Raw genomic sequence first — 23464 nt, 5'->3', positions numbered from 1 at the left:
GGTGGGGAGTCTGCTTGATTCTCTCCCTCTCCTGATTCTTCCTCCACTCTCTCTCTCCCGTTCTCAAATAAATAAATAAATAAATAAATAAATAAATATATCTTAAAAAATATTCTATATCTACTTACCTAATTTCTATGCATATGGTGAGAGTGGGGGGCTTTTGTCTTTTGTGTGCCTCATTTTGGATCTTGACCAGAAATACATAATATTTATATATAATTCATAGGTTCTGTGTCAGGTACCTATTGTCAGAATAATGCTGTGAAATAACTATAAGTCCTCAGTTGCATATAATTACAGCACTTACTGTTCACAGTCCAGGGATGGTTGGCTAGAAAGTTCTGCTGATTTTGGCTAGGCTTATTTGATGATCTGGAAGTTGGCTGGCTGTTGGCTAATTTAGGCTAGCCTCAGCTAGGATCACTGGGACTTTCAATCTCCTGTCAGCTAGCTCAGGCATTTTCTCATGGGGATGGTAGAAACAAAGACAGAAGGCAGAAGCACTATTTCAATTCTTTGCTATTTCTGTTATGATAACTGTGGCTAAAATAAGTTGCGTGTCTGTGTCTGTGTTGCTTATGTTGGGAGGGCACTGAAGTAACATGGAAAGGGCAAGGGTGTGGATCGATATGTGAAGAACTGGGAGCACATTTTGCAATGAATCTATCATAGGAGTTTAAAAAGTGTGTGTTCTATTACTCCATAATATAAAAAAGGAAAATGAAGAAAAGTGAAGAGGATAGGAGAAGTCATTGGTAAAAAATAGAGAAAATTATGCTGGCGTAATATTGATAACTTATTGAAGCTGCTTAATGGGCACATTGAAGTTGACTATATTGCTCTGTCTCCTTTTATGCATGTTTGGAAATTCTCCATAATAAAAAATTAAGGTATATTCTATGTTTGTTGGCTGTAAAAGTCTTTATCTAGGTCCATTATATCAAAGCTATTGTTTTACTCAAATCTCACATATTCCTAGTTATGTATTTCTATTGCTCCTTTATTTTTTTAAATATAATTGTACTAAACTCTCCCACTGTAATTATGGTCTTTTCATGGGCTTTCCCAAGAAAATATTTATGGAGTATGTTTGAGAAGCTTAAAGATAATATAGAGCACCGCCCTCCCTTTGTCAGAACCCTTTCATAGATAGAAGGGTAAGTGTTGAACAGACCTGTCCTGAAATTTGTAAGTGTATTTGGAAACTGAATATTATTTATCATTTTTGTTTGGAGGTTACTAAGATAAGAAGCTTGTTTAAGTTCTCTAAGCTAGCTGAGCATTAGGGGTCAGTGGAAGGACTAGGAATGAGATGCCCAGGTCCATTTCTGACTTTTGGCTTATGGAGAGGCTTCTATTAGTTCCTGTGACCTCTGGTATGTTGATGTTGGGGTTGGCCACGGGGACTGTCTCAGTGATAAATTGGCTAAATAATTAGATACATTCCCAGAAGGGAATATGTAGTTAATGGCTCACTTGGGCTCTAGGGAAGGTGGCTGTCCCTCTGAGGGTCCTTTGTGCCCAGGAACAGAAAAAGACCTAACTCATATACTTGGTAAACATTTGTATCTTTGTTTTCATTTACTCTCTATGTATAGTTTTTAATATTGAAAATATATTTTCATTTATTATACATATGTGTATATGTGTGATATATATATACATATGGAAATATGAAATATATATGGATATATAGAGAGAGATTGTAATAATTTTCTTTTGATACAGTTCTATGTCAGAGATCTCATGTGATAGCATACCAAGTTATCAGAATATTTTGAAAATATATTCATTACTTTTATTCATGAAGCAGAAGTAATAAAACTGTAGAGACAGGTAACAATTATCTGTTGCTATGCTCTGAAACTGTCTTGCCATTCCCTTTCATTATTTCTACCTTTTGATACCACTGAACAGGTTGACCTCTGGCTCTTGAAGAGCGCTTTGTTTTCCCTCCTAATATCATGTTGGAATTTGAAAGAACAGTGGGCCTTTTGGTTCACTGCATTCCACTGGGACCCTTCCAACTCCAGCTCATTAGAAACACCCCCGAATCTGAGGACTAACTATGATGTCATATGTCATAGCAATGAAGTAATTGTGGCAGGCTAAGGCAAAGAACAATTTTATTTTTTCTGCTTTGAGAAATTTCTCATATTGTTTCAAATGTAACTCCCACCTTTCAAGGAAAAATGATTACATGTAGATTCTCAGGGTCAAAAGAACAAGTGAAAACTTGTTAGATAGGGTTAACCTAGAATAGTTCAGGAGATGTTTGTGTAGATGACTATCCTCCCTTTTTTTGGCTCAACATTTCTGTCCCTTTCAGGTGTTTCTAATAATAAACATTTTATTCCAGAAGGATGTATATTAGAAGACTGTAAGGAGTTCTGTGGGAGGCTCTATTGTCTTATTACAAGTTTAAGGAGATGAGTCTTAACATCTTTTATACTGGCTAACACGCTCTTCTTTTTAGAGGATAGTCTTGAATGGAAAATTGCTAATCTAGAATAGATATACTTCTGTAAGTTTGTATCAAATAAAAATTTTCCACTAAAAATATTTTCTGTATTTTATTTTTTTTTGAGGAAAGCAACTTAAGCATTTTTTACTTCAAAATTTCCTTTATTCCCCAGTATACTTTTCAGTGAAAACGTTGAAATTAATGAGTGCCATTATTTACACACTACTGATTTTAGATGCAATGCTTTATATATCTTAACTCATTCTTCCAAACAATGATCTTGGCCAGGCCTTTCAAACTGTAATGAAGACACTTTTTATAGCCCTGCTCAGAATACAGGAGACCTACTCTTCTCTGATCACAATCTAAATGCTGCAGTCAGATGATATAAAGAAAGGTAAAGAAAGTTCCAAACCCAGAGAGGAGAATATCAACAAAAAGCCTATTCTTTTATCACCTTTTTAAATGCTTTTCTGAAATTAGGGTTTACGAGAAGATGATGCGTGAAATGTTTTTTCGTTGTTCTTTTTTCCAAGAAAGTATCCATAGTTTTCCTATTTTCAACAGGGTATTTGTCTCACAAATGTTCCAAACTCTCCCCAAACTACAGTTTTATTTACTACTATAAGTGAATTAAAACTATACATAAAGAACAAATGAAAATGACATAAATGTTTACCTTGTACATGACTATATAATGGGAGTGACATTTCCATTCTCAGTCACCTATTTCCTAAATTTCAAAGTAAATTCTGACTCTCTCCTTTTTCTTATACCAATACTCAATCAATTGTTAATTTCCTCAAAGAAGCAGTATATTAGTCAAATTTTGTGGTAATAATACTTTATAACAGACAACCTCAGATTCTCAGCAGCTTACACAAATAAACATATATGTCCTGCTCATAGATCTGGGCTGGATTGGAGATATAAACAAAAATGAAATGAAACACAAAACTGATCTTTGGTTCAAAAGTTGAAGATGCTGAAGAAGAAATTCAAAATCATAAAAAATCAGACAAAATAAAGTCAGAACAAGACCACTTGGTATGCCATCCTACCTACTTATAGCTCTTTGGAGTTTCTCTATCAGTGCTGCTCAAAAACTATTTCCTCCACCCTCTTGCTTGTCAAATTCTAGGCTTAAATTCTGGTGCAAAAATCACATCTAAAATAAAACCCAACATTTTCACTATTGTCTACCCCTAACATTTCAGTGTCTACTAAATCCGTTGTTCCCCTTAGCCTTATCAATTAATTTATATCACAACCAAATTTCAGTATGATCTTTACCTTCTTCATGTTTCTTTTTATAAATATTTTTATTTATTTATTCATGAGAGGCACAGAGGGAGAGAGGCAGAGACACAGGCAGAGGGAGAAGAAGGCTCCCTGCAAGGACCCAGATGTGGTACTTGATTCCAGACCCTAGGATCATGCCCTGGGCCAAATGCAGACACTCAACTGCTGACTGACACAGGCATCCCTCCTTCATGTTTTTTATTCGTTTAATTCAACAACGTATAGAATTATCATCATTGTTTTCCACATGTTTCCCTTCCCTGATCCATTTTTAAAATATCAAAACTCAGTTTCCCTTCTCCTGGCCAGTTCAGTTCAGTTTAGGTTATTTTTACCTCTTTTCTAATTTATTTTTTACATTAGCCCTTCCCTAGATTAATGAAATTGTTTCCTAAGTGATCCCCTTGTTTCTAATCTCCCTTAATGTTTAGTCTGTTACCCTGATGTACCAGTTTCCACATGAATCAAATTCCTTGTTTTTTACTTAAGCTTCTTTCTGACTCCCCTCGAAATTCAGAACCATTTAATAACTTATTGGATACCAAACTAAAAACTATCTCTGCCATACACTGCATCACAATCTGAGAATATAGACATATTAAAAAGTCTGAGAGAAAGTAGAATGCTTATCACGTTCTAGTGAACATGTAGTATGGGGCTTGGATGAAAATCTTTTAATTTTAGTGTTTATATATTCATTTTAATAGTTATAGATTATTTTTAATATATTCTAAAAAAAAGTGACTAGTGTATCAAAATTCTGGTTGCTTTGATAGCATCGCCCAGAAGGAAGCTTAGGTGAATCAATTTAAAGAAAAATACTAAACTAATAAGGATAGAAAAATATGTAAAAGTTGAGAAAATTATATGGAAAATGATTGAAGATTAGCAGTTGGTCTAATAGTGGCTGTGGGAGAAAAATGGGAGATAAATCTTAGAAGACAGATCAGAACATATCTTGTGTAGGAGTCAGGTATTTTTATATCAGACTGATATTAGTCTGTTTTCTACTCTGTGGACATATCTCACAAGCTGACTACCAACAGGGGTAAATGTATCAGTAAGGTTTTGTTGATTGATAAGCAGACCAAAAACGTTTAGTGTCTTAAAAACATCAATCAACTATTACTTAGCTTCTGATTCTGCGGGTCAGAAGTTTGGGCTAGGATCTGCTGGGAGGTTCTTCTGGTCTTGGTGGGGTTTGCTAATTTATATGTGATCATCTGCTGTGTTGGCTGAGGGCAAGAAGGTCTAAGATGGCATCAGCTGGGGAAGTTTGTCTCTACTCTCCATGGTCCTTTATCTTCCAGCAGGGCAGTGTGGGTTTATTCACTTGGAGAGTAAAGGATTTCCAAAGAGAGAGTAGAAACAAGTAAGGACTCCTCATACCTACCCTTAGATTTTATACACAGATGATTTTGCCACTGTGTTTATTTTTATTTTTTACTTTTTTGCCAAAGCAAGTCATAGACAAACTATTCAAAGGATGGCAAAACAGCCTTTCACTCTTTTTTTTCTCCCAGCTTTATTGGGGTTTATTAACAAATGTATTAAAAGTGTACAGTGTGATGATTTGATATACATATGCATCGTGAAATGATTACCACAATCAGGTAAATTAATATGGTCATCTCTACACATAGTTACTTATTGTGTGTGATGAGAACACCTAGGTTTTATTTTCTTAGTAAATTTGAACTACATAATAGCATGTTACTAGTTACAGTCACCATGTTATACATTAGATCTTCAGAAATTATTCATGTTATAACTTAAGGCTTATGTACTTTAAACAGCATCTTCCTAATCCCCCTTCTTACATCCCCAGTCTTTGATAATCACTACTATAGTCTGTTTCCATGAATTCAACTTTTTTTTTTTAAGGTTCTGCATAAAGGAGATCATATAAAATTTGTTTTTCTCTATCTAGCTTATTTTACCTAGCATAATGTTCTCTAGATTCATCCATGTTTTTGCAAATGGTAAAAATATTCCATTGTGTATACATACCATATTTTCTTTATCCATTCATCCATTTGCAAACACTAGGTCGTTTTTGTATCTTTCCTATTGTGAATAATGCTGTAGTGAACATGCAGTGAACTTTATTTTTTAAAAATTTTTAAAGATTTTATTTATTCATTCATGAGAGACACAGAAAGAGAGAGGCAGAGACATAGGCAGAGGGAGAGGCAGGCTCCATGCAGGGATCCCGATGTGGGACTTGATCCCTGAACTCCAGGATCATGCCCTGTGCCTAAGGTAGTTGCTCAACTGCTGAGCCACCCAGGTGTCCCTGCTTTAGATGCTTCTTTGAGATACTGATTTTGTTTCTTTCCAGATATATACCCAGAAGTGGGATTGCTGGATCATATAGTACTATTTTTTGATTTTTGAGGAACTTCCATACTGTTTTCAATAATGGCTGTACCAGTTTGCATTCCCACCAACAGTACACAAGGGTTCCCTTTTCCCCACATTCTCTTCAATACTTGTTATTTCTTGTCTTCCTGCTAAAAGCTACCCTTATAGGTGTGGTGTGAGTTTCATTGTGGTTTTTATTTGCAGTTACCTAATGATTAGCGATATGGAACACTGTTTCAGGTACCTCTTAACCATTTGTATCTCTTTCTTAGAAAAATGTTTATTTAGGTCTTTTGTCTGTTTTTTAATTGGATTTAAAAAACCCCTATTATTTTTTGAAGATTTTATTTGTTTATTCATGAGAGACAAAGAGAGAGAGAGGTAGAAACACAGGCAGAGGAAGAAGCAGGCTCCATGCAGGGAGCCTGATGGTGGGACTCTATCCAGGGTCTCCAAGATCTGGCCCTGGGCTGAAGGCGGCGCTAGACTGCTGAGCCACTGGGGCTGCCGAACCCCTATTATTATCAGATATTTGATTTGAAAATATCTTCTCCCATTCTGTGGGTTGCCTTTTCATTTTGTTGATTATTTTCTTTGCTGGACAAGAGCTTCTTAGTCTGATGTAGTCCCACTTGTTTTTTTTTTTTTTAATTTTAATTTAAATTTTTAAAATTTTAAATTTTGCTATCCTTTCCCTCTTGATGGAAGAGCTACAAAGTCATATTTTAAGTAGTGTAGATATAAGGAAGAGTGAAGAATGATGTTCAAATACAGCACATAACTAATTTTATATTTTAGGATTCATTCATTAAAAACTGTTAAATGCTAAACAAACTGTAGAATTAATTGGGATCCAGTGAGAATCAAGGCATGTTGACCACTGAGATAGCTAATAGAATAAATCAAAGAAAAATCATGTGAGACTAAACTAGGACAATAGGAGTATAAAGATGTTTGAAGTATTGTAAAAGGAGATTCCCAAGATTTGCCATGGTGGCATGATAATGCAGTGTATGATGTGGTGAAAAGTAAGGATAGAAGTTGTGCTCCTGAGCAACTAACAGGGATGCTGATGCAATTAAGATAAGAGACAGGAGGAAATTAGGCTTGTTGAGATTAGTAGAAGGTGGAAGAATTGAGATGCTGCTGTGTTAAATATGCGTCTTTATCCAGACACAGATTTGAAATTTGGATTTGGACCTCAGTAGTGAAGTCAAGAATGGAGATGTAAATTTGAGTATCATTCATATTTTAGTAAGAACTTGAATGCATGGGAGTGGATAAAATGCTCTCCCCTATGGTTAAAGTCATCAATATCTTGGCACAGCTATAGCTGAAGGGTGACATGACAGTGAGCCTCAGCCTACCAGTTGGGAAATTATGGGTTAAGTAAATTGCCCAAGGTAGCAGAACTAATAAGCAAAAAAAAAAAAAAAAAAAAAAAAAAAAATTGTAATAAAAATCCAATCCTGCTTGATTCTGAGGTTCAGATTCTTTCTACTACTTTAAGCAGTGATTTTTGCTTGGGTTTTAGAAGTTATAGATTATGGAGCTGGTTTATCATTTGAAAAATATCCTGAAAAAAAAAAAAAAAGAAGGATATCCTGAGACTGTTGGCTAAGATATATGATGTCTTTTTTAATTTCTAAATTTGGTTCAGTATTATGGGATAAGCAAACAATGATGCTTTCCTTTCTTCTAATTTATATAGATATTCTAAAGTAATATTAACTAAGACAATACCATATTAAGGAAATGAGCAATTCATTTTCACCGTCAATATGTAGACTTATAGATGTGTATCAATCAGCCCACATAAACTTTTTGATGTTTTATTTCTGAAATATGCTTTCCATTTCAAAATGTTTGTTAGCTTAATTGTAATAAATCTTCATTTAAAGAAATGGAGAGACATTAACTATTATAAAATCAACTATTTTTGATAGCTTTAATTCTCTGGTGACATATTTGTCTCCTCTTCAGGGATACCTCATATTGATAAGCCTATTTTGGACATGGGCTAAGTCTGTACTGAGTAGAGGAAAACATGGACACTCATGAGTGACACACTTCTATTTCTGCTCTTAACACTTACTGCGTTCTGTTTTGTCCTTATAGGTATGTAAAGAAACTCTGTTTGTACTTACTTTCTTTTTTTTCCTAGAGAATAGTTCACAATTCAGTAGAACATAGGAGCAAGGAATTAGACACTCCTAGGATTGAAATTTGGATATACTTTTTATCTGTGTGATTTGAAGCAAGTGGTATAACTTCTCTGACTTTCATCTATAACATTGGAATAAGAATACACATCTCATAGAATTTCTGTGAGAATTAAATAGTGGTAGTGGTTATAAAATACTTAGTCCTAGCTTATAGATACATTAATGTGGTAGCAGTGGTTATGTGGGGTTGAAGTTAGTGATTATAGAGGTGGTGATAGAGGTGGTGGAGGTGATTGGTATAGTGGAGGTGGTTTTGATGCTGGTGAGCACTACATAGAAATAGTACTGGTAGTGATGATGGTAGAGGTGGTAACAATGGTGAAAATGGAAGTGAGGGTGGTGATGGAGAAGCTTGAGGAAGTAGTAAGTGGAAGTCATGGTATCAATAGTGGAAGCAGAGGTATTTCTGGAATTGGTGAAGATTGTAGTGGATATAATGGGAGGTGGTGATGGTGGTGATAGAGGTAGTCGAGTTGGCTTAGGTGAAGGTATGGAAGATGGGAGAGTAGTGGTGGATCTGAGAAAGTGGAGGTGAATATATTGTGATGGAGGTGGTAAACGAGGAAGAGATAGTGCAGGTGGTTGAGCTAGTAGTGATGGTGGTGGTAGTAGTGGTGGAAATGGAGATGGTGGTGGTAGTGGTATTGGTAGAGATGGAGGGGAGGTGGATGTCGTGACGGTGGTGGTGGTAGGGTGGAAGTGGTGATGGTGAAGGTGGTGATCATAGTGGCAGAGGTTATGGTGGAAATGGAATGGGGATAATAGTAGCAGAGTTGTTAGAGCTGCTTCAAGTAGTAGTAGAGGTAGAAGTGAAGGTGGTGATGGAGGTAGAGGTGGTGACAGTGAAGATGGAAGGAATAGCAGAAGTGGAAGTGATAGTGGGAGAGATAGTGACAGTGATGGTGAAGGTGGTGGTGGGAGTAGAGAAGGTGGATGTGGCAAAGTACTATGGCAATGTCTATAGTGAACAGGGTAGCTGGAACACACAGCTAATCTTCTATGGAAAAAAAATGGAAAATGAAAGATGGATAACCATGGTGTAACCTTAGGACAACTTTGGTATAGCCAAGAGATTTAGTTGATATTGGGTGATCAAATGGTACCCTTTCCCTCATTTAATCTTAAAAGCTGATATTATCTGAGAATCAAGTCTAAAGTCCTTCCACTTCCATGATCTGTTCCCGCCCTCTCTAATTTTCCTTCCTTTAAATCCACTGTTGTTTGGACAATTTTGTATGTATTTGTGAACTTGGCCTTGTAAGGTATGATAAACTCGAATCCCTCTTGTTGCCACTTGTCTGCTTACCTGGATCTTAACACACAAATTCCTGTGGTAAGATGATTGATTAGCTGCCAGTGTGGTCCTTCTCTAGACATTGTATCACCATAACCGAGTGCCACCTTACCCTCTAAAGATATGGACCATGTAATGCATTCTGTCATTATCCTTCCCTGTTTATAAACCTGTGGGGAAACTAGGCCTTACAACTCTGTGTTCTTGCCTCTGAGTCCTCATGTTTGGTTGTGCTCTTTAGCTCTTGAAGCTGTTGCCTCTTCAGCTGCCTGAGGCACTGATGTCTAGGTTACTGATCAGTTCTACCCAGTTAAGCTACATGTATCATTTCCTCCATCATTTTCCAAACAGCATTTATTGGACCGCACCAGCCAGTTAAAGGCTACATTGCTGGCATCAGAAGAGCCCACTCCTTTGTGGCACTCTCCTTCCTTTGCCAATTCGGAAGGCCGTGGCCCCACAGCTCAGCACCACAGTCTTTCATTAATCCTAGGGACCTTCCAGGCTTCCCATCACTTTATACAAGCTGTGTTTGTGCTTGCCTTACATGTTGGCAGATTTGAGAATTTCCGCCATTGTTGATCTGTCTTGCATACCCACAAAACAGACTGAGACCTGTGGTGTCTCTCTGGTGTGTGGGTGACTCTGGAAAACATTTTGAGTACCAAACCATGGGAAGTGTGCCTGCCAGGCCCTAGGACCTTTTGGGAAGTGCCTGCTTTGTCTCAATTAAGAGTGTTTTATTGTTCACAAACAGGGCTACTTGCTGAAGCTCTTCTTTCATCGGCTCAACTTTGTTAAGCATTATTGCACTCGCTAATCCTCTCTCTGACAACTCTTGGCCAACAGAATTACAAGTTCAAACTATGGAAACAAAATGCATTTTATTTATTATACTAAGATGTTTTCAATAAAGCAGACAGCATCACTCTGCCAAGTGGGTGTTGTGACTTTCCTGAGGTTTGGCTGGTTAGCGGCCTGCCAATGAAAACATACGCTGTCCTCCAGTCCTCTTGTGGGCGTCCTTTACCTCCAGTGCAGCCTCCTCCATTCTCATGTTTGGCCTCCAAAAGAGACAGACTGAAATGCTTTGGACTAAGGCGAGCAGCTCTGTATATTAGTAGTGTCTAGGATAATTTGTCTCTTCAATGCCTTCACCACTGCTGTCCTTCCCTTGAGAATAACCATAGCAGCTAATATTTGTTGAGCATTTACTATGTGCCAGACATCAGGCTAAATGCTTTACCCAGATTATCACATTTAGCCCTCACACCATGGCATGAGGTAGGTACTGGTTTTACTGTTCCTGTTTTATAGATGAGGAACTAAGGCACAGGGAAGTTAGGTAACATTCCCAAGGTCACACAGCTGGTAATTGGTGGATTTGGGACTTGAATCTACTTAATCCCTATATCAGATTTTCTCCTGCGGTTGATGAACAAACACAAGAAAACAGGGAAACAAAACAATGGTTAACTAGAAGTGAAGGTTTGATTATATGAGTGGAAGGATATCTTTTGGCCTTTCAGCCAAAGAAACACATTTTTTGAGAAATGAAGAAGGATGTTCCTTCTGTCTCCAACTGTAAGAAGATTTGTAAAAGATCATATTGGACATAGTGCCTGACATTGCCACAGCACTGGACCTGTCGGCAGCCTGGCTGACTCTTGTTTTTTCTTAGAGGCAGTACCTCTTTGTTTACCTGATTCTGCTATGCTTTTTTCTTCCTCTACAGATTTACAGCCTGTTTCTATGAGGCTTTTCTCTTTCTTGCCATGTATGTTTAGACTTGTCCAGTTTGGGAGGGAGTAAATATCAGAGAAATTAGTTACCTTGAATTATGTTAGAGATGCCTCTTGGTAAAATCCAAGGGAAAGAAATTAATGCTAAAATCCTTAGCTTGGGGTGGCTGCATGTGAACTGATTTATTTACAAGCACAAATAGATATCTTTACACTAGGCAAAGGCAGGAGGCTACATGTTGTGATTTCAAACCGGGCAAAGGGAAGGGAAAGTTCTTGTGGAACAGACAGGCATTCTTGCATCTTACTTCTTGTTGGATGGATTTGAAACAGAATTTCCACTGCTATCCAGAGAATGTATCTGAAATTGATTAGCATTTCTGGCATGGCCTATGACAAACTGGGCAACTGTATTCAGGTCGGAGACCCTTTAGATCTTGCAACAGGATACCTGGGAAGCATCTCACAGAACACTGATGCCATTTAGAGACATTATCAGGGCTGCCTGTGATGCTGAAATCACCATTGGTATTCATGGCAAAAAGAGTGCAGCATTGTCATTGGTGCAGATCGCCTTACAGAAGAGTATTATTCCTTCTTCATAGGCATCCCCTAGACACTCACACAGGAGAACTTCACCATTTGAGCCACAGAAAGGAACTTTGAAGTTGGGTGACCTTAATAAGCTTGCCTGAACAAGGAAAAGATGGAGTTTTTCTCAAGATAAGAGAGAACATCAAAAGTTTGTGAAGATCAAGACACAAAGGAGTCAACTGAGAACTAGGTTTTATAGTCCTGAAAAATATAGTTTATGTCTGGCTAGATGGTAGCTAGAGAGAGTGTACAGTTTGAAACCACCTCAATTCTGGGTCCCCCCTACCTCAGAAGGTAAAAAAAAAATAAAAGAAAGAAATCTCAAACAGTACAGATTTGAAGCTACCTGAAGTGGATGTGTATTTATGGGATGTGGCTCTGGTAGGAAGCCATAGAGGGAGGTAATAATTTGATATAAATATGGCTACATTTCCATAGCTTCAACCCTCATGATAATGGCTATCTTTAACTTTCTCCCCCTTGAGAGACAAGGAGAGGAACGAGGTGGGCCCCATGCTGTTTCCAAGGTCTTAGGACTTTCATGGTCATCTCTCTCATTAGGGAAATGTATGTCTCTGATTGACAAGGACATTAGAGTGATTTAGCTCCATATTCTCCACTGCACAGGGACACTGGTGCTTTGAATGAGAATTATAGAGGAACTCAAGTTGAAGGGCTCACTAATCTCCTGATGTTCTCAAATCTGTCACCTGGGTAAGGAAGTCAATTTTGCCTATAGTGTTTTTGCTTGTTCCTCAAATTGCACCTCCTAGATAAACAAGGACATTTTTGCTTATTGCCAGCCTGAGGTTGATGCTATAAGAAAATAAGAATCTGCCTTATGATTATCCACAGCATCTCATTCCCACCACTGGCTTTCCCAGAGCTTCGCTTATGGTAGGTACTTAATAGATACTGCTTAGTTTAATGTTAAAAGACACATTAAACTTGGTCCCATAGATTTCTGGTCATACTTCTGGGGGATTTTGTGCTGTTTTTACTTCTTTATAGTCAAAGGGTCCTGTAGAATGTGAGATAATGTACTGGAGAAGTACATATTACTTTAGAGAAAAAAATACCCCTGGAAAAGTTAGTTTTAGCTTTTGAAATTAGAAGAAAAGAATAATGGGTTAATCCAGTCTTTATGAAACTTAGATGTGGAACTCAGGTAAAAAATAAATCTGAGTTTCCCCCTATATGTGACTCTGCTAAAAGAAACTCAGGTGAGAAAATGGAGTGTGTCTCTGTGTCAGGGAAAAAGCATTAGAGAATAAGTGTCTTTTAAAAAAAATAAAAAGAAAAAAAAGAATGTGTGTCTTCAATTTTGTGGATGAGACTTCGTGTTTTGATTTTAAGTAGTAGTAAGATAAAAATGTGGCTTCTCCCCAGACCCTTACTACTACAATTTCAGAGAGTGAAATTTAAATATGTTTGGTGAAAATCAAACTTGTTATCACTTACTGTTCTGACAGGCAGTAATGAAGTGGGGAGGTGATTAGATTTGACAGTCAAAAGGGAAGGGGAACCTAATGAAAGCCTTTAGGATTATTTTTTTCCTTCCCTACAGAGATTAGTGTCATTGGAACTCATTTTTTATGGGAGACTGAGCAAATGACAAAAGTGCATGGAGGGTACAGTCTTAAAAGTGAATTGGAGTCACCTTATGGAGGCTAATAAGATATAGGTTGAGAGGGTTTGACAAAAAGAAAGTGCTTTTGAGTTTACTCTTTCTATATTATTAGAAGTTCATTCTCATGGGTGACCCAAGGGTTTAGATGTTTATTTCCAATGGTTTACAAATAATTTTCCAGTTTAAATAGAGACTCAAATTGTCGAATTAGAGTTGAACACATTCTAGATCCTTTGAAATTCTGGAAAGGAATTTTGAGTAGACTGGTCACAGATATTCCAAATATTTCAGTAAGAAGCTAAAATGACCTCGAAATAAGCAGCCATAAGGACTAAAATGTTATCCTTCAGCAAACCCATTGTTAGTAAATTTTAAAGTTTCTGGTTTCTCAGGTTTATTAGCTCCTTTAGCGGTGTTGTTTTCAAATAATTTATTCAGTTGGTTGTAAGTAGAAATAAACATTTATTTCTTAGAATTATGATGATTATTCAACCTGTATTCCCTTGGTAGTTCCACATTTAACAATTGTGTTATAGTTTTCCCACCAGCCTTAAAAATGTCCCAGATACTCTAATATTTTTTCATTCATACTGTCTCACACATGTGGATGACTCTGAATCTCACATCTGGAAGGAGCAGGGCAGTAATTTCCCAGACCACAAGTCTCACTGGAGTTGTAGGGGGCTCAAAGATATGGGTACTATTCTTAGACCACTTGACCGGGGAGGTAGGAAGGAGGTGAGTGTGTAGAGAAGAATCAAGCAAATGGTGGGCTGAGCTTAAAATTTCTAGGAGCCATTGGGCTCAAGTGCTCTTTAATCTATCTGTGTTCCCTACTACATAAAACTAGAGGCTATGTACACACAAAAAGCTGTTCCAAGACTGCTTCTTAGATGCCACAGATCCAATTTATAAAGTGAGTGGACCAATCCCTACATTGTTTAGTAAGTATTTACAGAGCATCTACTATATGCCACCTGCAGTGCAAGGCACTCAGAAAAGGCAGACAAAGCCCCACTGTCATGGAGTCTATCTTCTGGTTGGGTGAAACACATTGTTATAATGTAATATATCATATGGTGATGAGTATAATGAAAATGTCAGAATAGAGTATTGTGATTGAGGGAAGAGTTATTTTAGAATGGTTAGGAAATGCTTTTTTCTGCTGAGATGAAGTTTGAGCTGAGACCTAATGTAGTGAAGAAGGAAGCCATGTGGATCTTTGGGAGAAGAGGGAAAAGAAAGAACTAAAGCTATAAGGTGGGGATGTTGACATATTCCATATTCTAGCCACAGCACAGATGCTGCTATGGCTTGGGTCCATCTCACATGGAGTTTTGTGTAGGATTCTGTGATAAATTATATGGGAAACCATTGGATGATTAGAAATGGTATTTACCAAAGAGCTGGCTCCAGGGGGAGGGATTCTGAGTGAGTTTACTTCTAGACCCGGTAAGTTTGAAATGCCTGTTATATCCAACTATTGAAGAGGCAATTTATAATGTAAGTCTGGAGTTCAGGAAAAAAGTATGGGCTGGAAATGGACTCCACATGGACATAACAACTAAAACCAAGAGATTGGATGCAATCAAGTAAATGATGAAGTAATTTGAAAAACGTATTTGCCTGCTCCTTGATAAGGCGTTGAGTTAATAAACTATGTATGGATTGATACAACATTATGTCATGGGCTAAATAGTCTAAAATGTTAGGAAGGTCCTCAGCCTCATTCCTTGTGTGAGATCCAGCTCCCTTTATCCCCTTACTATATCCTTTTTAAGGAAGGAAGAGTAGTAAAGGTGATTTTTTCATAATCTCAGCTATTGGTTGGAATACTTTTTACTATGAGGCAGGATTACTATTCTTTAAAAGGCATATGTCCATAGTTCAGTCTTCTATTCCACTGCCTCTCTTTCAGATGGTTGATTTCAAAAGATAGTCTTATTCCTTGGAGCTAATTCTAATTTCACTTCCTCTATGTTCATCTCCCATCTGGCAGCCTGGCCTTTGCCGAGAGATTGGCTTAACCTTCAGAAGGGTGGTCTAGGCCAGTCTGGTGATTTATTATTATTATTATTTTTTATTTTACAGCTTTCCTCCTTGAGTAGTGGAAGCTTTTACTTCCCTTGTCCAGGGAACAGCTCATTAGCTAACTGGATTAGTGCTTCCTGTGAAAACTCAGTATTTTTAGATTTAAGGAAACAGAATAGAAACACTCATCTAGGTCTTTGTAAATGAATCTAAGCCCTTGAATCCGTTTACACCAGAGAACCCTTTATTGGGCATTGCTGGCTACATTTTCATGGTACATTTTCCTCTATTTTAGCAATTGTTCATTGTGTGTGCCTCCCTGTGGCAACCTAAGAGAGGAGGAAGGATGAAAGAGAGGGTTCAGATACCTAAATCTGAACAGAATCTTTTCTTTTTTAAAGACACTGTTAGCAAAAGTACAGTTTCCTATATATGATGAAACACCTTAAAGTCATATGCATTTTGTGGGTTCCTTTGATTCTTCCTCCCTGACTAGGCTAGTTCCTTCAGGCAGGGATTGTGTTTTGTTCCCAGTGACTAACATGATCCCCAGCATATGGGAAGCACTCAATAAGGTTTGTTGAATAAGGAAAGGAAATAGTGCCACTGGCATTATCTATTTTCTCTGAAAGAGGGCAGTATCATGTTCTCACAATAAGCCATTCCTTCCTCCTGTTTCCCATAGCAGGAGAATTCATCTCTCCACCAATGATTTTATTTCCAACTCTCTGGAGGTAACAGGGGTTCTGAAGGTCATTTGCTGCCTTGGTCTGGAAATTGGAATAGTCCCATCATGCAGCTTTCCATCTTTTAATGAAACTCTGGAACAGGTTGTATTCCAGTGTGGACTGAGGACTCTCTACTTCACTGCATAAACTACCTGCAGCCTCTAGTATGGTCAACTCACTGCCCCAGGAACCCCTATGGATTCTGATCTCCATCTATATTTGATCACTTATTTCTTTTGGCTAAGAGAATTGGAAGTCCATCCTCTCTCTCTACTCATTCAGATTTTATTCCTCCTCTGTGGCCTAACTCCAGTGAACTCCCAAGCATGAGTTTCTCAGAACGTATATGAGGCTTGGAATATGTATCATTCATTAGACACTAACTTTGCTACTTCGCATTGTTAGTATATGCTAATATAGAAGTTCTTAAACTTTAACACTTACTGGAATCACCTGAAGGTTGTATTAAAACAGATTGCTGGGCACTACCCCCCAGAGATTCTGATTCAGTAGGTATGGGGTGGGGCCAGAGGGTTTGCATTTTTAATAAGTTCTCAGGTGAGTTGATGCTGATTCTGGGACAATACTTTGAAAGTGACTGGGCCAGTAGTTCTTAATCTTGGCAGCACATCAGAATCACCTGGGACAACTTCTAATCTGTGTAATGCATTTGTTCCAGTTTAATCAGGATCATTAACCAATTTAATCAGAATCACTGGACCTGGGCCCCAAATATTGGTAGGACCATGTCCCTTTACCTACCAATAAAGGAGAGATCATCCTTTTCCTCTCCTGGAATTGCCATAGGTCTATAAATTAGGAACTTCTGTCGACTTGGCAGTACAGGGGACAAACATTTCTGAGATGATGTATTTTTAAAATCTCAGTTGGCTGTATTCCTTTACAACAATGATTCTCACAGTGTGGTCCCTTGACTAGCATCTTCAGCATCACCTGGGCCCCAAGCCAGACAGATGTCTTCAGGTAGAAACTCGGGTCATGGAACCCAGTGATATGTATTCAATAAGATCTCTAGATGATTCTGATGTGCATTCAATTTTGAGAACTACAGTCCTATTAGGTAGATAGGTGGTTGGATATTTGACAGTGAAGCCAATCATTTTCAACAGTAGCTGTGTAGTAGAATTATCTATTAAATATATATAGGCCCCAGCCTCAGATGTTTAATTTAATTATCCCTGATGGCCATCCCTAGTTTTCAAAGCACCCCAACTCACTCTGTAGTACAGTCAGGGTTGTGCAACGATTGAGACAAATAGTACTTTGTAACTGATTAACCATTTATAGTGGCTGTAGTTTTATTTCCAAATGAATGAGTAGATCTTCTGGCTGACTAGATTTGTTATAAATGAGTATGATGGTTAAAGTTACTGCTCCAGACTGAATGTTTGTGCCCCTCGAAAATTATATGTTAAAATCCTACCCCCCAACGTGATGGTATTAGGAGGTGGGGCCTTTTATAGGCTATTGATGATGCCCTTAAAAAAAGAGACCTTGGAGAGTTTCTTTGCCACTTCTGCCATGTGAAGTCACAGAGAGATGATGGTGTCTGTGAATCTCCAAAGAGGGCTCCTACCAGACACCAAATCTGCTGATGCTTTTATTTGGGGGCTTCCAGGCCTCCAGAACTGTGAGAAATGAATTTATGTTGCATATAAGCACCCCAGTCTATGGTACTCTGTTATAGCAGCCCAAGTGGATGAGGACAGGCACCATCACCAAGTTTTGTAGGGGACTTGGGGTAAAGTTGTGGGAAGTACAGTATGTGGGAAGCACAATGATAAACGCTTAAGGTACAAGTAACATGATAGAGTTCTTGAGGATTTAAAGTATAGAAAGGGAAAGAGAAGGTGTGCTAGATTAATTGCAAAAATGGTCACAGTTACTCCTCTCCCTGTATCCACACCCCTTTGCAATGTGCCTCTACTGCTCTGCATATCAAGAGGTCAAAGTATTCCCTAATCTTTGTATTTGGGCTGACTGTATGCCTTGACTGAATCAACAGAATGTGCCAGAAATAACATTATGCCAGACCAGGCCTCCAGATGCCTGTGCATATCTATGTTCTTTTTTGCCTCCTCAATGCTATTATGAGGACAAGTTCAACCTGGACTGTTGAAGAATGAAAGACTATATGAAACAGAGCTGAGTCACAGTTGAGGCCATCCTGGTCAACAACCCTTTATCAATCCAACAGCATTATGGACACATGAGGAAGTCCAGCCGAAAGCAAGGGAAACAGTCTGCTGAACTTGGCCCAAATTGCTGACTGTAAGAACCATGAGGCAAATAAAAGATTATTGTTTTAAGTCACCAAGTATTGGGTAGTTTGTGAAGCAGCAAAGACTAAATCATACAGATAACATTTCCTCAGGTGTTCTTTTTTTTTTTATTATTGGAGTTCGATTTGCCAACATATAGCATAACACCCAGTGCTCATCCCATCAAGTGTCCCCCTCAGTGCCTGTCACCCATTCACCCCAACCCCCCTCCCACCTCCCTTTCCACCACCCCTTGTTCATTTCCAAGAGTTAGGTGTTCTTATTCTGAACTGATGAATGTTAATATAAGACAGTAGTTTATTAACTAACTGCATGTAGGAAGAAGAAAGAGTATGTATACACTGCCTAAAATTAGCATTAAATCCTTTGGCATCTTAGCATATCAAAATCAAATCCTTTAAAAAAATCAAATCCTTTTTAAAAATACATGTTGAACTATGATTATTCATAAAATTATTTTTGTTAGCAAGGGAGGAGAAGTTTTGTGATTCAAAGAAGGAGGCCCAAGGCTACTTAGGTAGTAGAAAACTTGTAGCACTGAATGGGAGAAAAGAGGCTATTATCACATTAGGCTAACAAACTTCAGAGTTATGTAAAAGGACTGATAACTTATTCAAAGGGGTCATAATATTTGTTGGGGATGGATATTAAATGAACAAGTTTCATTAATTTGTGCAGTCTGTTAGTCTTCTAGCTATATGGAATCTCTCCTTGTATATTATGGAAGCTGTTGTCTGCATCAATGCATATGTGACACATTTGCTTTGTTCTTTTTGTGATAGAGTCTGTAGCTCTCTTTTGGTTCCCCCAAGGGATTACTGAAGGTCAGTTCCCCAACCCCATGCTAAGAATCTATAATCCTAAAGGATGAACAGCAAAATGCAAATTACCTGTGCAGAATGATAAATATATAGAATGCAGACAAGTCCTTTAAGAATTTAGAAAAATGAGTACTTCTTTTGGGCCACTGATAGAAAAAGAGCTACCATGTGCCAAGTATTTTATGTGCATTAGTTCACTTATTCCTCAAAAATGCTATAAAGGGTACTTGCTAGTGATGCAGGCTGGTCATACCAAGAGGGCCCTCAGCTTTGTGTAGAATAGAAATCAAATGCAAGCCGAGAGGAAGTGAGAATACTTTATTGGAAATATAGGTAGAGTGTAGAGACAGACAGAACATCCGGAAGATGCAGAAAGGAAAGAAAAGTGACTCTCATCTTTGCTTGGGGTCTTGAGTTTTTAGAAGTTGGTGGTCTGGTGTATGTGTCCTCTCAGGCATCTAGGAACTGGTTAAAACAAAGACAGGTGTTCTGGTGCTCTCCATAAGTCACTTATGCCCTAGAGCCAGGGGTCCTGGCATCAGGTGTCTGGAGTCAATGGTCTTGGAAAACTTATATGATGACCTCCCCTTGTCACCCTTTAGAAGTTACCTGTTGTGTTGGAAGACACCAAAGCAATCATGAACTCCTTGACCTTTACAAGGAGGACATGTATTACCTGTACCATAACGAGTTTGGGGTAGGAGTGTAGGTTGTAGCAAGAATAGAAGTAGCAAAAAAGCAGTCTTTCATAGGGTCCCTTCATCTTCCCTTTTTCAGTGGTATCTTCATTTTATAGATGACATTAAGTAGCTGAAGATTATGGAGCTAGGGAATCGGGGCACTCTGGAAGCAAAAGAAAGCCCAACTCCAACTGTCTTAATGCAAGCAATTAGCTCATGTAATTGAAAATTGCAAGGCAGGGAAAGCTTCAGGTATAGTTTAATCAGGCACTCATCTCCTTTGCTTCAAGATTCTTTATATTTAGCCCTTCTCCTTGCATTGGCTTTGTCTTCCACATGCCTTATCTTATGGTAGTTGTAGCAGTTCTAGGCCTCTGAAGTATATACCACACTACTGTTAAGAGGAAACAATCAAAAGATACTAAAAAAAAAGTTTTACTAGACTATAACAAATTTAGATTACTTGTCCATTTCTGAATCAATCATTATGTCTCTAAGAAAACCATGTGCTAATTGGCTTAGGCTGGGCTATCCCTATTCATTAAATACTTGATATAAGCAGCAGGCTTATATTGACTGCTTTAAATGATCAAGGATCATCCCTTGAACAATGGTGTGGGCCATTCCCATCAAAGCCCTTATTAGCTCTCACACAAATGGTAGAAGGAAGAAACAGGAGGCCAGTAATATCTGCTTTGGGTAGTAAGTGGTGGGGACAGAATTTGAACTATTCTCCAAGTCCAGTCCTATGCTCTTTCCCTCAAGACTGCCCTGTCTTTATCCAGGAAGTAAGACTTGAACTAGGCCTTCAGTGTTGGGCAAAGAAAGGTGATCTTAAAATGTTCACTAACTTGCAAGAGCTTCTGAGGTCTGGGAATGAAAAGCATAACTGTGTGTGAATTCTGAGAATTAAGAGTAAGGGTTATGCCTTCTTCCATTGATAATTAGAGGACTAGCAGTCATTTGTTCTACTATCCTGACAATTTGGGGAATTTTCATCAGCAGCAATTTTTGTAAAGGAGGGGTTAAAATGACTTCTTAGATGTTGATGGTCCATCTCTAATAGTGCATGTTAGCAGAAGGAAGACAAAGCTACAATTCATCTGCTAGGTCTTGGTGATGTCATAAACACTTATGACAGCAGTAGAACTTTAAGATTGAATTACCTTCTTTGTACCCTCTGAAGGAGCAGACTTTGCTGTGTGTAACACATTGTGTAAGCTAAACAGCATTTGATGGTTTTCACATGGCACATGGGAAGAAGGGAACTTGATCTGTGAACCCAGAAGATCATGAATCTGATATGTGGAAAGACAATTTGACCCTGCAAATTGCTTTGGTCTCTGATATGTAATTCTAAAATTAAATAAATTAATATGTGCTGACATTTCCCTAACCTAATCTTAAGGCATCACAGTTTGATTAATCTAATGAGGAGTCCTAAATTGAGCACTTCATTGTGTAACTAATGATACTCTAGTCCAAGATCACAAAATCAGGTAATGATTCAAATCCACTAGTTATTGGTTGAAATGCACATAGTAGGCAAGGGGATTGAATTTATTTCTTTTAGCAATGGAACATTTTGTAGGAATATTACCAATTGAATATTCCAGGAGTAGAAAACATGGACAGTTCATGCAGGATTTTAATTTATAAGGTAAAAATACCAGCTTTGCAAATCAGAAGGTCTTTGAGTTATAGAGAAATGCTAGTGCCTAATAACCAAGGAGACAATGGGGTTAAAAGAGCATATTTTTGAAAAATATTTTTAAGAGTATTATCACATAAGATACAGAACTAGTTCTAGAATTAAGTTGTTAAAATGTTCCCATTTAGCACGCTTCTTCCCTCAAACCACCCTCCCTTTGTTTTTCCTTCTTCTCCAATTAAAAATAAAGACAATTTTCATAGGCTAACTGCCCCTCTCTCCCAAAATAACTATAAACAAACTGTTTAAGTCATACTTCATTTTTTAAAATTAATTTTTATTTTTGCTATCCTTTTTGGTATTCTTATTTTTAGTTAATATGGGAATAAATCTTTAAGGGTTACATTTCATTCTCCTTATATATTTTATTCAAGACAATTCACAGTGACTAAGAAATTATGAGTCATGTTTTATCCTAATGAAAATACAGTTGCTGAGAAGATACCTCAATCATCAAAAAAGATCAAAATCTGTTTGAATTATACTTTTATACATTTGTAATGAAAAAATTTACAAAAAGACTCACAAAAGCCCTTTGACATATCTGTGGTTGCTCACAGTAGAGCTGAATGTGAAATTAAATTTAAGTTGGGGACAGTCCAAAGGTTTAGCAAGAGCACACTCAATTCACTGCTGAAAAATATATGCTCTTAGGTGTTGACTACTGTCATATTGCTCAAAAATTGAAAAAATTTAAATACTTCATTAATTTAAATCACATAAATGTAAGAAAATCATACAATAAATAAAGATCCTGTTAAGATTGATTTGTTGTGTTTCTTAACCCTGGTAAATTACTCAAGGGCTAGATACTATCAAAAATAATAAAGACCCTTCTTTTATCAATTCGTCTTTCTCTTTATGATTTTGCCTGATTAATTCTTTTATAAATCAAATGTGTTTAACCAACTCAGATGTGTACAGAAATTTTGTTCCCCTAATAAAAAGAAAAAATTGATATTAAAAGATATTAAAAGAAAAAATTGATCAATTCTGGTACCAATTAAAATAAAGAAGTGATATTCTACTCTGTTTATTATAGGAATGGTTCAACAGAGCAAATATACCCAAATATGAAAACAATGAAAGGCTTTTTAATTTATAGGTTCTTGCTAAATCCAGTTTTACCTTTTCTGATATACTGGCAGCTTCTTCTTTTATAACATCTCCCCTCATGTTTAACTACTCTAGAAATTTTTTCCCAAAGGTAGACTTGTGGCTTGGGGTGAAATGAACTGACTAGCCAGGGCTTGGCTGAACAGTGATGCCAACTCAAATAGATAAAACTCATGAATTTTCCCCCAATCCAGAGGGCCTTGTCTAGTGTGAATGGAATGCAGAGGTTATTAATGGTGTACTTTGAAGCCTATTGCCTTGAGGGCACTGATTCAAACCTCACCTCTACAAGGTAAGTCTTGGAAAAAATGTTGCAGACTGAGAGCTGTGCAGTCAATTATGTGCAATAAGTTGATGGTTTGAGTCAAGAGCTCAGTTGACCAGGGTCCAACTCACAAAAACCACCAATATAATTTAAACCCTTGTTGGTAGTCTCTTCAAGAGAGTGACTTAATG

Source organism: Canis lupus, chromosome 26, assembly GCF_048164855.1.
Source record: "Canis lupus baileyi chromosome 26, mCanLup2.hap1, whole genome shotgun sequence".
Classification (NCBI taxonomy): Eukaryota; Metazoa; Chordata; class Mammalia; order Carnivora; family Canidae; genus Canis; species Canis lupus.
The sequence above is the reverse complement of the archived record's forward strand: the minus strand, read 5'-3'. Positions refer to the sequence as shown.